General features: G+C 34.7%; 1 long non-coding RNA gene across 1 annotated transcript in view; it reads right to left on the minus strand.

Annotated features, from left to right (window-relative positions):
* The window catches only part of LOC150108705 (uncharacterized), a 117,949-nt gene that overhangs the window by 56,075 nt on the left and 48,443 nt on the right, over positions 1-13,431 (minus strand). Inside the window, exon 2 of the long non-coding RNA XR_016550680.1 lies at positions 443-597. This is a non-coding gene — a long non-coding RNA (uncharacterized LOC150108705). The remainder of the gene's footprint in view (positions 1-442; positions 598-13,431) is intronic.

The raw sequence follows: 13,431 nt of genomic DNA on the forward strand, positions 1-13,431 counted from the left end.
CTTCCAGTGATGCGTCACCGACATCCTTGAAGCTCGGCTAATTTTTCCCTAGCCGCTAATGGTCGAGTTAGAAATCCGAAACGGAAGTAAATTTCAAAGCTCTGTTACAGAGATATAAGACATTACCCACTCGGCAGGCTCCCTTGTTTAATGGGACATAAAATATTACTACCGCTCGCAGGGGGCCATAGTGCTTCGGTTCGCGTGTACATAGATAGCGTGGATTAAGGGCAAAGTGAAGTGTAACGCTCTCACTTTTTCTGTCAGCACTATAAAATGGTTTCAATACTTAAGAGGCATCCTGAGATTCCTTACAACTTTTCCTCTTATCGTGAGTAAAGCTTCTGTTTGGACCCATACGTTAAAAGTGAAAGTCAGAAACACCAAAACATTCATAATAAATAATAAAGAAAAATTAATAAATAAATAAAAATCAACCTACCTTGGTTGACAGAGTGGATAACGTACCTGCTTTCCAACTGACATGTGCGGGTTTGGATTCTCCATCATGATATGGAAGTTTGTAAAAGTTACTGATGGACGACTTCATCGCCCGGTGCGAGACTGGCATTTCCCTCTTCCCTGCTTATTGCAGGCCTAAAAAAAAAAAAAAAATGCCACGTTTGACCTTCTGAGCACGATTGCTGACATTTATATCCAACAGTTCTGCAAGGTAACAACGTAACAATGCTAAGTCTATGATAAGCTTGCAAACTTCCATGAAAGGGATTCACAAAAAAAAAAAAAAAAAAAAAAAAAGAATAAAGAGCATGTTTGTTTATTTTTATTTGTAAAAATTTTATTTTATTTATTTTATTTTTTATTTTTTAGCTAGATGGGTGAAGCAAGAATGCTTTTCATATTCCCCGTTATCTGGAGAAGAAAATGGATGGATGGGGTAATATAGAACTATAAGCTCTGATCACGGCAGAAGGGTAACAGCAATAGCTGAGCCTCAGTTAAAACTTCATTGGCTACAGAATTGCAATCCATTACCCTCCCTGGGTGCCCATTTTAGTCGCCTCGTACGGCATGCATGGGCTAGAGTGGGGCGATTTTTAAGTAAAGCCCTTTCTAAAAATTAGGCGATCCCCCGGACCATTCCCCACGTGTGACCGAAAGATCGTCCAACTCAGCGTTGGTTCCCCTCAGTGACAGCCCCTCACCCTACCACTGAGCAGAACCTCTCATATTCCATGGAAAAGCATCCACCGGCAAGGTTTCACACGGGCCACGCCGGAAAACACCCTCCCAAGAGACTCAAATTGCTCGCCCAAGGCAAAAACCTTAGGAGAGCGAAACTCTCGAAACTCTGCGTCCCATTTTAGTCGCCTCTTGTGACATGCATGAGCTACAGTGGGGATTTTATTAAATTAAGCCGACTCTAAAAATTAGGACGATCCCTAGACCACTCCATAGTGGCCGAAAGACCATCCAACTCAGCGTTGGTTCCACTCAGTGACGACCCCCCCACCACGAGCAGAACCGCTCATATTCCACGAAAAAGCGTCCACCGACGAGGCCCCTCACGGGCCACGCCGGAAAACACCCTCCCCAGAGACTCAAAGTGCTCTCTCAGGGCAACCCCCCCCTTACCGGAGCAAAATTACCGAAGAAACCTGAGAGAGCGAAACTCTCGAAACTCAGCATCCATTTTAGTCGCCTCTAACGACACGAATGAGCTACAGTGGGATTATTCTTATCCCGGCCACCACACGGAGTATCACAACATTTATTCACATATTGATTTTATATTTAAATTTAAATATAAATAAATTTAATTTTATATTTTATATTTAGTTGTCTCTTACGACATGCATGAGCTACAGTGGGACTATTCTTATCCCGGCCACCATAGGGGGTTATCACAAAATTTATTCCCGATACTGATTTTATATTTAAAATTTATACATAGAAAAAATAGGTGTCTGTGATCTATTTATTTTTATAAAATTTTTAGAACTTTTTTAAAATATAAGAATTTATTTTAATAAAAGTGATTTTATTTATTATTTTATAGAAAATAAGTAAAAGATATTTAAAAATATTTTAAATTTATTTTATATATAATACAACAAAAGTATTTTTCATTCTTTCATTATTTTTTAATTTTTTTCCCATCTTCCATTGCTATTATTAGATTCGAGAGAGTTTCTTATCATTGTGTGGTCGTTGTGACGTCATGCTACCTAATTAATGTACAAAAAATATTCGTTTCTTCGACAGTCTTCAAGTTTTAATTTTTCCCTTAATTTGAGAGTACGAAAATCTAGGTTTCCTTTAAACAATTAATAATATTATAATATCATTTAACAGGTCTTTTTGTAAGCATAACATCAAAGTACAGCTTTAGTGTCGTTTTCTGGATGGAAGTTTGTTGTGCAAGTTCAGAATGCTCAGCAACCAAAAAAGAAATTTTCGACCTTCCAGAAGAGACAAGCAACTACTATATATATAAAAAAAAATTCTGACTGCAATACATCGTCAAAGAATGACTGAAATCCACTGGTGACATGAAATATAGAATACCGATGTCATTGCTAAATCTAACTGTCATAGTTTTTCAATGGTTGGACATTTCTATAACTTGTGATTTCAACGATCGCTATCACGAAAGAAAGATTGAAAAGATTCTGATGTTAGAATGATAGCGATACTTTATCTTCATAATGTTTCTTCCTATGGTACAGCAACTGCACAAGTGCACAACTAGTGATAAAAATGGAAACGGATGGAGATTGTTTCTGTCATCTTACTACTAGGGCAAGTGTTTATGGTATGTGCTTGTGTGCACCCAACACATGTAAGCTACCATATTAATAACCAAACAAACGTTTATCTGTTATTCTTTGAGGATACATTCGGTTCATCATCTTAAACTTGTTCGCATTATTTTTGTTTCGAATTATTTGAGCTCACCAATCTCAAACAAACATTTGCGGAACTCTTTACTCAAATATATTACTGAAATTAGTAAGAAACAGCCCCTCTTCGAGATTTTCTCATATCGTTGTTTCTAATAGCGAAGTCTTTGAAAGAGGATTTGGAAGTAATTTGACTTAAAGAGGGATGTTTACTTTAAATGGAGAAAACAGTTTAAGCAGAAATTCATTTCAAATAAGTCAAATCAGTAAGGAGCATCAAAAATAAAGAAACAGATAAAAACTCCGCGATTTCCTTAAAATAAATAGAAAATTAAGATATGAAAATATAAGAAGAAAAAAATTGAAATAGAAAACAGAGAAATTGAAGTAAAAAACAGAAATAGGAAATGGAAATTTACATGGATTATAAGAAATGATGCGATAGAATTAACGATGCAAAAACTTGTACAAAAAAAAAAAAAAAGAATTCAAACTACTCTGAACTCTCTGCAAAAAAAGTGCTAGATTCAGAAATATGAATATTAAGAAGAATGCTGAGAAAAGAAAAGAAAATGAATAGAAAATAATAATAATAACAAGAGAAAAACGTATTTTGATATGAAAAATCAAGAAGCTGCTTACTGGGTGAAACTTATTAATAAAAAATTATAAAAAAAACTACTGTTCTGTAGTGTTGTGAGTTGACTGAGAGTAGGGAAAATGGTGTTTCTTCTAAAAATGTGTTAATAGTTCCAGTGATATAATTGAAATGAAATAATGAAAAATAAGTCTTATACTTCCATCTTGGAGTTGTACGTTATGGGACTTACGGAGAACAGATTTTTGTAGCTTGACTAAATGGCGTTTTCAGAAATTGAACTTGGGGGTAATGGAAAGTGTGTATTTGAATGATTGATTTGTTTTGTTAATTATCAACTCATTAATAATAATAACCGTTAAGTCAAGATAGGTGATCTTCTCCTGCCTTGTGGAGTCACCACCACCATCATGTGGACATGTAAGTAGACAAAAGAAACTCATGGTTGTCCTTCAGTGCAGCGTTTCTAGGATTCCCGCGGCCGTTTACTGTACAAATGATCAGCACCTTTTCGAATCTTTTTTTTATTATTATATAAAAAGGTGCAATACTTAGATGTTCTAGTGAAAGAAATCCTTAAGGAAGGAAACCTAAGGATTTCTTTCACCAAAACATCTAAGTAAATTATTATATAAACACCTTTTTATATAATAATAAAAAAAAAAAACGATTCGAAAAGGTGCAGATCATTTGTACAGTAAACGGCCGCGGGAATCCTAGAAACGCTGCACTGAAGGACAACCATGAGTTTCTTTTGTCTACTTACATGTCCACATGATGGTGGTGGTGACTCCACAAGGCAGGAGAAGATCACCTATCTTGACTTAAGGGTTATTATTATTAATGAGTTGATAATTAATCTCATGGCTTTCAAAGGTTGTTAGACCTCAGGGAACGATAAAATGTAATAATGTAACGGTAAGTTATTAATGCTTGCAATCTCCAATATATGAATAAAATGGTAGATAAATTTCACATAAACTTCCCTTACGAGCATATCACACTCACTTTTCACCAGTCAATTAGCCAACACAACAGACATCCCGCTTTTTTAATATGATAATTGAAAAACGCTCCATACTTGTAGCCTGTTAGTATAGTTATAATTTATCAAAAAATAAATAATCTTAGAAAATCGCTGGAAACCAAACTCAGTCTCTTTCCTGCCTTCAAAAAGCAAGTTTGTGTTCTCCCACTAGATGAAATTCTATCACCTAAAATATAGAAATGAAACTCATAGAAATTAAGCTATATCGAAGCAAAATAAAAACACTAAATTAGAAGTCTAAAGAAAACTCCTGCAAATTTTAAAATCCTGAAATTCAAACATATTTTTTTTTTACTACGGGAAATTAAAAAGTTCCTGTGTGACGGTGGCGAACCATAACTCGATCAAATCGATTAACCAATGTCTTTTATAGAAAATAAAGAAGCTCTATCCTAACTCGCCGAGAAATTAAGGTTAGATATTTGCTTAATAAAAGACCATACTTTAGATACGAAATTGTTCTGCATCTGCAAGTTGAGAAGGAAACAAAAGATTTTAAGAAATTTGTTGCATGATGTGTAAAGAATCGTCTTCAAAAGAGACGACAGAACCCATCTATTGAGAATTCAGAAAACATCCATAAAGTCCATGGCAGCATGTTGTAGCTCATAGCGCCATGGCTTTTCAGATTAAATCACCATAAATTCTGCATATAATATGCTGCTGTGGCCTTACTTTGAGATGAACCACATTTCTCTCTCTTTTTTTTTTTGTTTGTTTGTTTAGAGATCGTTATGGTTATAACGAAACGATGTTGGCAGCATTCTATGAATGAAAAATTGATATTTTTAAATCTTAATCAGTTACTAAATATGGAATTATTTACAGTAAATTTACAGCAAAATCGGAAGAAAAAATTTGACTGAATGGTGGTTTGGTAAAAATGAGCAATTTTGTAACTATTACAGAGAGGAAATGGTAAAATAATCGAAGATCTGAAACTAAGACTTTTTTTTCAGAATAAAACAGAAATTTTTCGTTCAACGCGATTTCTTATTATAAATATTCATTATTGCACAAATCTCCTATATTTCTGGACCAATCCAAGTGTGCTCTTTTATTTTAAATTCTCTTATTCTTGAACATTTATCCTTCAATAAACACTCTCTTCACGTCTCTTATTTAGAGAATTAACAAGATTTTTTTCCAAGCCACTTTAATGGGAAGCTGTAGCAAAGAAGCTAATTATAGACAGTTTTTATAAAAGCACCGATTTCTACTTCCACTTCAATTTAAATTTATTTACAAAATAACACTCCTCATCGAATCAAGCAAAAATCAACACAGAAATCCAATAAACATCTACAATTCAGTAGTGTTGTACGTAACAAACCAAATAGATGATTTTTACGAAGTATTTGGGAAAACATCGCTGAAATGTTTTCACATAACTGAAATCGAACACACACACATCGAAAGAGTTTCAGCATTCCGATGACACAGCATTTGAAACTTACAAAGCAAACAGTCCGTTTCTGCATGACAAACATAAAAAAAAATCATTAACTCGATTTTGCTTCAGTTAACATTTTGCTTTTCGGTCTCTTTCCTGCATGGGAACTGCTGAATGATAAAAAGATTTCTTCTTCTTCCCATGGCAATAAATGGGAGCTTTACGGAGTCATTTCAGGAGCGTAACCTCAAAGTTAAAAGGCTGACAACACTTTTATTGCCCTTAAGACTTCAACTGGACGGAAAGCGACAACTTCTGCGTCTGGTGTGTTGATTTATTCGTTGGCACAAAGTTGAAATCACAAGAGTGTACTGCGTAGCTCGGCTGACAAACGCTAATTTCTTTGAGATTCGCTCAGGGGTGACCGTGGCTGTAAACAGTGTTTTTCTCTTGATGTCCTCGTTTCTTTATTTGTCTCAGGAGAAATGCACTAATAAATTAAATTTGGGGAGGTATCTTAGGATAATTTCTTCAGTTGCCGGCGTTAACTGAATAGCAGAATGTGAGAGAAGCAAACTGCATGCTGAGACTGTTTGCAATAAATTGCTTTTTTTATTGACGTTTTTATTTCGCGTGTTTATCTAACGTCAGTATAGTTGGGGTTTGCTGCATAGTTTTTCTTTTGGCATGTTATGAAGTTAAGGTGAATGCTTGCAGGTTTGCCATAACTGAAACAAATGATTTGGTTTCGTCATCTCAAAACATGGTTTTATTGATTTGCATTGAATATCTGCACCTTTCTTGATCAATTTTCCTTAGCTTTATTTTAAGAGGATTCTCACTGTTCTGAAGTTCGATTTCAATAATTACTGTCATTTTTGTAAGTGATAAAGATTCTTCCATACAATGCAATCTAGGAGGAATGAAATTACCATGAAAGATTTTTTTATGACTGATATAAAAGAAAATCTTTCAGGAAGTCTGAAATTGCAAACCAGACAATTCAGGTTGCGAAAGCAATATCTTGGAAAAACACCATGTTTTTCCAAGCCGATCCGTCTTTTTTGCAGGAGAAAAAAACTCTCATTTCTGAAAAAAGAAACCTCTCCAGTTCCATATAAGAGAGTAACTCTGCTTCAGAAAAAAAATAACATGGAAAAAAGACACGAGTTCGAATGCCAGATGGGATTTGAACTCGGGGTCTTTTGAACTGAAGATCACAAGCCGATTTGTTCTTACGATTGTACAACCAATAAGTGAGCTCTTCCAGACACAATTGCGATAATCAAGGTATGATCTATATGGGGAACTTCTGACGGACAACGCTTAGACGGCGTTGTCCGTTAATTATTATGCAATTAATTCAAGCTTCTTATTTCATATTTTCAAAGTTACAAAAAATTTTAATCCATCAAATCGAACCAAACCTCATTAAATGCTCCAAAATGGAGTAGTTTGGATCTCTAACCAATCTTTCAGATTAAGGACAAGTAACATGTACGCATGAATGTTATTCTCAAGAAAGAGACATTTTAAGAATATCAGAATAACCTTTCCAGTCCATAATTAAAACGGTCGTCACTAGTTTTCACAGCATAATTTTATGGACTCGATCAAATCGTTGAAGCATATAGTTGTTATCAAATCTTTGATGGGAATCCTTTCCATCTAGTTAGAGCAGACAGCTCTATACAGAAAAACGGACATGCCAGATAAAGCTTTGGAAGTGATACTGTCAAGAAGCCAATTCTTAGTGTTCCAGATGGGTTCATGAACCCACCCTCCTTCTTGTTTGGTGTTAGCAACTGGAAGTTTAGCCATGGCTCAATCGTTAGCGAGTATCGCTATTAAAAATTCAACATCGAGAGCGACAGCGCTGTAATCATGAAAACTAACACCTACACGAAGCAGATAGTATTAAAATTTTTAATGGCGCCAGTAATGGCCAGCATTAACTAAAAGTTATTGAAAAGAAGGTCATAATACAGTTTTCGTGGAAATCACTCACGATACGACAAAGTGAAAATTTACTAAAACATAACCTTGTGGAAAATGAATCCAAAATAAACAGTGGGGTGACGGAGTTGTCTGGTTCATAAAGCTTTAATATTCACAGTTTTGATTTCAAATTTGAGATTAAGAAGATAGGAAATTCTTATATTAGATTTCATAATAGATTTTACTTTGTCTACAGCTATTTTTAGCGTTTTCCATTTTTGATTTTTAGGCTGAACTGAATGTTGTGCTGCTTAATACTAAAGCAAACATGATTATGAAGCTAGCGCATTATATTTGTGAAGTGTGTGGGTTATTGAAGTATATGTTTAAAAACTTATTTTTTTATATCCGACCACATACGAAAGGTAGCAATACCTATAGCATATCAGTGCTGTTTTGTTGAGTTGAGCTGTAATCCGTTATACAAAGAGACGAGATAATAAAAGAAGCATGCAATGCGAGGAGACAGACTAACATACCACTACATAGAGGGAGCCCAATTGCCTGTCCACAAGTGGCCTCCACAGCTGCCCCTACAACCACCGTACTTGGTCTCCCTCCAGTCGTGAACTGGCAAAGTCAATGGCAACAAGATTTAGCACTAGCTGATCGGGAAGCTCCCAAATACGTTACCATTTTCGGTCTCGTGTGTACCATCTCTCGCGACCGCTTGTGAAACCGTTTTACTGCCTGTACCCTGGAATGGCGGAAGGTCTTGGCCCTCTATAGTGTAACTGACATATCATTAAGGGGTGTCAATCACATTGTATGCGAGAAGAGATAGAGGTGGGTGGGGGAAGCCGAAACTCTTGCTCTAGCAATCAAACATGCATGCAAACGACTTCCGGCTGCCAATAAGGAAGATGGTAGGATTTTGTTTGGCGTGAGAGACCTCATCTGCAGACCAATTTATTAAGGCAGCTTCTGTTGTTAATAACGAAATTTTGTTCCTGTAAATACAAGACAATCCGGTGGACACATGCTATTCTTCAGATCCTGTCAGAAGTTTTTTAACTATAAAGGAAATTCGATACTTCTCTTGTGTCCCTCAACACGCTGGGTGATCAATAACGCCCTACTCTTACTGTTTACAAAGAAAAAAGTTGTCCTTATTATTCCCTGAAGACAGGCCACACTATTCAGAAGCAGGTTAATATCAGTGTTTATCCCCAACTTCCAAAACCTCTCCAGAATCCTCCCACTTCACAGTAAGTCCCTATGGATTATGAAAGCAAGAGATGATCATCAGGGGAGAATTGTGTGAGATTGTATTTCCAGAAATCAATCGTGTCTGTCTTTGGCAGCTCTTGACTTGAACTATTCTTCTTCTGTCACGAATGCTTTCATCTTCATCAATTAATTAATTCGCTTCTTCTTTCGCTCTAAGGGATCAATGAACAAATGTCTCATCCTATGCGAAGACTTCTTCCCTTGAAGTGTTTTTTCATTATGGGTGAGGTAAAGAAGCAAAAAATGTTCGAACAATATACTAAAGTATCCCTTGAATGTTTTTTACGTTGAATTTGAATTTTTTTTGCTATTTCTTTGCCATTTTGTTTATTTTATGTCGGGAAAAAACTGTTCTATGCTACAGTTAGTCGTATACATGACGTATAAAAAAACTTATTTTAACGGCTATTCATTAAGATGCGAAAACAAAAATAAATCCGAAATAAACACTCAAGAAAAAAATGGAAATGGACATTTAATCGCCATTTTAAATATTTAGATCTCCACACCTACCAGATAGATTTCGAACCTCTTAGTGATTCCTGACCCAAATCACAGTATTGATTTTGAAATTATAAACCAATAAGTGAAAATAAGATATCGGAAAATGCATTAACTCCTTTTTGGCTTCGAAGGCAAGACTTCACCGTTTTTTATTATTATTATTAGAGGATTTCTTTTCTTTTTATTCCCCTCTTGGAGAGCTTTTAACATACACTCAGTATATCGGATATTTGCGGAGTACTTATGTAACCATGACATGATAATTTATGCCTTTCGTCGATGAAACTGCAGCAAAGAAAAATGAACACGTGGATGAGATCAATCGGATGTGTGGCGAGCTCACTCACCTTCCTCTCTAAAGTGTACGATCTCCACGAATTTTGCAACCGATCTTACTACAAGAATATTTTCAAGTAAAAGAACAGGAAATTAAGTGAAGTTTTGTTCCGGTTTAGAATTAAGAGTAAACAGTTAGGATACCTTTTACGAGATGTCCAGTTTACCTTTTAAACATTCGTACTTCAATTAATCATTCTTATCTTTTGAGATCCTTATTTCCTCTTCCTTCCAGTTTCTGTTTGATGGTCTAGGATGTGATAATGAAAAATGTGATTTTTACGTAGGCAATTTTAATTTTTTGTCATATAGATATTATAGTGTTTATGGTAGTCATAATTCTGGTTAGATCAATGAAGCTACAAAATTCTCTCTTTCTCGCCATCCCTCGTAATTCATTTCTAAATTGTGTTTTCTTAAGCATTGAATGAAATGAATAGGGGAAAAAAATTATGATGGCAAAATCTTCTCGAAAAGGGATTTTTTTCCGTTTCGTTGCCAATGTTCCTTTCAAATTTTTTGTTCTTTCCAACGATCACATTAGAAGGCAATCTTCGTTTGTTGATAATGACAGTAAAAGCAAATATACATATGATCTCTTTCCATTGTTCGTATTTCTAAAGATTTTTTTTTAAAGGTCTTTTTTTTATTAATGCCAAATATTTCAGTTTTGAGATTCTGTTCAAAATTATTATTTCTAACTCGAGACTAATTATGAATAATGTCCCTCGCCAGCGGATACTAGTAAGGTTTAATCTCTGCAGTGTCATTCCTGGCACTACCACCTACCAATATACATCGCCACAAAAATATAACATAGGCGAAAATACAGACAACGATGTGATAATACTTATACTTTACCTTTCAATGGCATGATGGCGATATGAATAAAAGGATCCATGAAATCAAAAACCAAGTCAAAAGATTCGAGCCTTTTATAATATAAATTTTCCCAATCATAAATTCTTATTATCGTAAAATTTTTAAAATTTTTGGTTTTTCGTAATTTTCCAAGTCGTCACAATAATTGAAAGAAAAAATGACGAGATTAGGTACATGTAGGGAGTGTTTTTTTATACCCATGGGTACAATTCCGAGGACCAGACACATTTAGAAGTGCTGTTCCGTCGAAAATGAGTTTAGGCAGGTTTACATATAAGCCGGTGGAAAAATATTTCTTGGATAGTTTTATTTCATTGTCTCATTATATGACACTAAAATCTGAAGAAGTGTTAGCATCTACAAAAAAAAAAAATTAATTAAAAAAAATGCAAACTGCAATATTTTTGTTTAGGATTTAAAAATGAATTATAAATGTATTTGAAACAACATGCTGGTGAGTAATTCTGATGATCTTCGAATGAAAACACCTGAGTTCAAATCCCGCCTACATCATGTAAATCAACAAAAATAGTTCAGTGACCTTATCATAATAAATTTAATGTTTTTTATTATTATTATTATTAGAGAATCTGCATAGACATAAGGCAAGTTCAGTGTATGAGAAAGTAGATGTAATTGATTAAACTAAACACTCTTAACAAACGTAATTACTACTCGTATAAAAATGTAATAGTACTTGATTATCTTATTACATAACGATTAATAAACTCTATACATAACGACTGCAAAAATAATCAGGGATAATAAAAATGAATTTTGCAATAGCTTTTTTTGTATACTGATATTCAATGCTTATCACCGTAACGGAACCTATAATATGCTGGGGCAAATACTGTTGATGTAAAAAAAAAAAAAAAAAAAAAACGCTGGAAATCAAGCGATTGCTGATAATGCTAGAGGACAACTTCAGTCATTCCACTTCATCGACTAGAACGACAGCCAATGAAAGTGGAATATTTTTCTTCTGTCGGGGATTCACGCGATTTCAATTGGTTACACCCACTATCTCTCGGCTGCTTGAACAGACTACTTTGTATGCAGTTTTTTTTTTCTATTGCCATTTATAAAATACAATAGTGTGTTGTATTGTAATTTAATCTTAAAAATGATATACACTTTAAACCAACATTAGAACAACTCGGTATATTTCAATAAAGATTCCAAATATCAAATTTAAATAAACTTTGCCCACTCTCAGAAAGAAGTTGCTATGTGCAATGGATGAAAGAAATGTAATAGCTGCTTACAAATTTCACGAAAAACACATTTAAAATTAATAAGAAATTGAACAAGCTTTTTTTATCATTTATTAAGGGCTAAATGCATTAAATTACAACATCTCATTGCCTAAAAGTTTTCCCACGTAGTTTATTTTTAAAGCACCAATAGATAAAACATTTGTCTTCGATTGTCTTCATGATTGTTCACTCAGAAAGCTCCTAACTTCTTCGTATTTTTCAAAGTTTCTTGCATGGTTCACCCAACATGTGAACGGTATTTATATCGACAATAGAGTCATCATCCGCTTTGTGCACTTAAGCGTAAACGTCAATAGACATTCTTCACCAAGGAACTCAATATCCACTCTGCTTTTTTGTAATCAAATTTCGTAAATATCTCATATTATCTTCAGAAATGGAAGACTGAAAGCCTTCAACTAAATACAGCTTTAGGTGACTGATACTTTTTAATACTTTATTAGATTTATACTTCAGTTTACTACTTCAAAATTATGGTATTCAAGGTATCATCAGTTCTCACTGAGTTGAAAAAAAAGCAACTGAAATATGGCAAAGAGTTTACTACTATGTAAGTGAGGGACTCGTGTGTTATATTTTAGGTTTAACGCTTCACCACTATTCAAAATGTGATTATCATATTATTACGGAGCCTTCGTAGCTAAGTCGGTTTTGGCAATGATCTTCGTCTGGAGAGGCCTGGATATGAATACCATCTTAGATATCAAGAACATTTATCAGGACTTTGCATCTGAAAGTAAGTTAGACAGTCTGTCTCATACGGAGCTGGAAGTTTTCCTTCAGCAATCTCGGGTAATATTTTCATCCCGTAAAACACGAATATCAGCCAGAAGAAAACAAACACTTACCAGATGATTAATACTCTGGCCCCATTGGCTTATTTGTTTACTTATTTGTTGGCTTATTTAGGATTCCGGACAGAGTAAACGACCAATGTTATTAGGCTATTATAAGTTCTACTAATTGTGTTCTTCGGACTAATTTGTTTATTGGTTTCGAGGGATAGAAAAAACCTTTCCAGCGTATGAGGCACACTAACTTGCCTTCCGTTGAAAAACACGAAGGTTCTTTACGTTACTATGTGGAAAGGCCGGTTCGATCTCGAACCGGTCTTTCCACATAGGTTTTCCAGAGTCCTTAAGTAATGAGAATGAATAAACTTAAGTATAGTTAGTTTTGTAATAAGCACACAACGAGTTTGGATTGCTGGATTAAAACTCTCAGGATATTACTTAACTCGTTAAAATTCTACTGGCAACCGATTAGAATGTCTCTATGTGGAAAAGAATTGCAAAATA

Source organism: Typopeltis vanoorti, chromosome 3, assembly GCF_054136105.1.
Source record: "Typopeltis vanoorti isolate ZY-2024b chromosome 3, IOZ_Tvanoo_1.0, whole genome shotgun sequence".
NCBI classification, from domain to species: domain Eukaryota; kingdom Metazoa; phylum Arthropoda; class Arachnida; order Uropygi; family Thelyphonidae; genus Typopeltis; species Typopeltis vanoorti.